The sequence below is a fragment of the Harpia harpyja genome, chromosome 4 (assembly GCF_026419915.1).
Source record: "Harpia harpyja isolate bHarHar1 chromosome 4, bHarHar1 primary haplotype, whole genome shotgun sequence".
Lineage (NCBI taxonomy): Eukaryota > Metazoa > Chordata > Aves > Accipitriformes > Accipitridae > Harpia > Harpia harpyja.
This window is the reverse complement of record NC_068943.1, coordinates 37973562-37976309: the sequence shown is the minus strand read 5'-3', so window position 1 is coordinate 37976309 and position 2748 is coordinate 37973562. Positions and strand designations below refer to the sequence as shown.

The following is a 2748-nucleotide window of genomic DNA, read 5'->3' as shown; positions in this document are numbered from 1 at the left end:
AATTAAGTTTCACATTATCTATTTGGGAAAACAACTGTGTAAAGTTTATAATATTGGGGTTGCTATTAGGAATATTGTCAAGGGCAGTAATCTTTTTGTGTGTTATAGGGTTTAAGTATTTCTTTTGAGGGGTTCTAAACACAAGATAAACAAAATGAAACAATTATTGTTCGAGCTATTAATCTTGATATTAACCGTTTTTGTAATTTTGATTAAAAAAAAAATTCTAGTTTTGTAATTGATTCAAAGTTTTGTAAAGACACAAAATTTAACCTCGATAACAGCCTGCCTTCCGATTCCAAAGAAGTCAGATGAAAATCTAGTTCCGTGGAGCATACTGACATTGAATTTAACCAAAACCTGAGAAAAGACGTAGAACAATGAGAATCATTTTAGCACATTAAATTGGATGGATTTAAAAGGCAATTATTTTTTTAAATTTGAAAGAAGGAAGTCTAGCATTTTGAATTATAACATTACCAAACCATCCACCTCACGGACAAAAGAATTAATTTATCGCCCTTCGGGAGAAACTTGTACAAACACCCCTTGGGGCTGTCAGTTGCCAAAACCGTAGAGACAAGTGCAGAAAGGAACTTGGGATCATATTTAAAATATAAAACCATGTTTAGAATTTACTGGAGTTCCAGGATCCTTGTTAGATCCACCCAGAGTCAGGACCATCTATGGAAATTTAGATTGGTTTAGACAAACAGAGAAAAATCACACATCCTAAACAGAATGGTATGAAAGTTTAGACTTGCAACTCCTCCGACCCCAAAATCCAAAGACTTTCTCTAGTAGCTAAAGCTCTAAGATGGGGGATGTATTTGTAGAAAGTATAATAATATTTTAAATGATCCTGGGTCCCCTCCTAATAATGCAAAAAAATTAGCTTGGAATTGACTGTATTAAAGGACAGGTGAAAAGTTTAGGGTTAACTGTTTGGGTGCATAGTGATGATACATGATCCACTCACCTTTTCCTGAAGGACAAAAGCAAATAATGGACTTTAGACTTAATAACTCTATCCTCTCTCTGGAAGAAATCTCCCTTGTGGCCTCGATGGTGGACCTGGGTAAATCGAAAAGATGATACCTGGCAATTGCCAAGTCTGAAAAGTAAAATAAGACGGGTATTAAAATCTGTATTTTTACCCCAGTTAACAACTCTTCAAAATAAGATGACTCTTGACATCTTTCATTCCATAAACGAAGCGCCTGCTTCTTAACTTCACATTGGTGTTCTGGAGTTTTATTCTGGATTTAGGTACCACAGCTGCGGGCCGGGGCTGAAGGAGCCCCAGGTGCCGGCAGTGAGGCAGATGGCAACGGCCCCTCCCTGGAAAGGGAGGGCTGCCGGGGGAGGGGCCGCGGCAGGGCCGGTGGGAGCCCAGGCAGGAGCGGAGCGGTGGCCAGGCTGCAGCTGCCCCGAGGGAGAGGGAGAAGGTGAGCGGGGCCGGGCGCCCCTCGCACCGCGAACGTCCCAGGCGGGGGTGGCCCGGGGGAGGTGGGGGCCGCCTGTACCGAGGCCGGGGGGGGGGCCCTGGGGGCTCACAGGGGGGCTGGGAGCACGTGGGCCGGGGGGGGGGGGCCGTGGCCCCGCGGCGGGGCTGCGCACTCGCCCGGCGGGTCCCGGGGAAAGCCCCGAGGAGGACGGCAGGGTCCGTGTCGGACGCGCGGAGCGGCAGCGGGGCGGGGCCGCGCCGTGCCGGAGCGGCGGCGGTGGGCGCTGCCCGGAGCTGGAGCCGGGCGGGGGTTGCCGCGCCGCGCCGGAAGCGCGCCGGAGCTGCCCGGAGCGGCGCTGGGGGCTCAGCGGGGATTGCGGCTGTGCCGGCGTGGGGGTGGGCGGAAACGGAAGCGGCGTCCCCTCGGGGTCAGGCAGCAGGGCAGGCTGCCTCTCGGGGCATGCCGGGAGCTGTAGTTTTCACGGACTCGGCCGCCGGGCAGCCGCGTGGCTCTCGGGCGCGGCGTAGTCCTCACTGCCGCCGCGGCCCCCGGAGTCCGACCAAGTCCGACTCAGGAGCGTTGCCGGTTTCGCGTGGTTTTCCGCGGGCTTCCCGCTGTGCCCGCTCCCCGACCAGCCGTGCGGACGTGCCTCCCGGGCGCATGCGCCGTCCTGCGCGTGGGGCAGCCCGGCGTTCGCGCGCCGGCTCCGGCCCCTCCGGCGCATGCGCGGTCCCCGGGAGCAGCGTGGCGGCGCGCAGGGCGTGGGTCTCGGCGGCAGCGGGCGAGCGCCGGGACCGCGGGTGAGGCGAGCGATCCCCTCCGGCGGGGGCGAGGGCGAGGGGTGCCTTCTGCCCGCTGGCGGGACGGGAAGCTGCGAAGCGGCCGCCGCGGCAGGCTGCCGGTCCGCCGGAGGCGAGCCGGGCCAGGGCAGCGCCGGGGAGTTCCCCGAGAGCCGATAGAAGGGAAGAGGGGACGGAGGCAGGCACCCCCCAGGCGCGGCCAGCGGGCGCCTCCCCGAGTCGCCAGAGCTCCCCCGGCCCCGCTCGGCCGGTGCGGCTGCCCCCAGCTCCAGCCCCTCCCCTGAAGCCTGTGCTGTAGCCGCAGGCAGCCCCCGAGCCCTGTCGTGAGGGCAGCAAGCTGGCCCTGCGGTGGTCTCGAGTCTCCCTTAACGGGGGTGCCGTTAGCAGCGGCGTGGGGAACGTCTGCGGAAGGAGGGGCTCCGGCCAGGGGCGAGCTGGAGCAGGGGAGTGGGCAGGGGCTGCAGGGGTGGGTTCTGTGAGAAGACACCAGGACTTGCCCC

General features: G+C 58.0%; 1 long non-coding RNA gene across 1 annotated transcript; it reads right to left on the bottom strand.

Moving 5' to 3' along the window:
* Positions 1-733: 733 nt before the first annotated feature.
* On the bottom strand, positions 734-1470 carry LOC128141488 (uncharacterized). The gene is made up of 2 exons (XR_008235075.1): positions 1158-1470; positions 734-1074 (listed from the first exon to the last, which is right to left on the bottom strand). It is a non-coding gene; the product is annotated as an uncharacterized LOC128141488 (long non-coding RNA).
* Positions 1471-2748: the final 1278 nt, after the last annotated feature.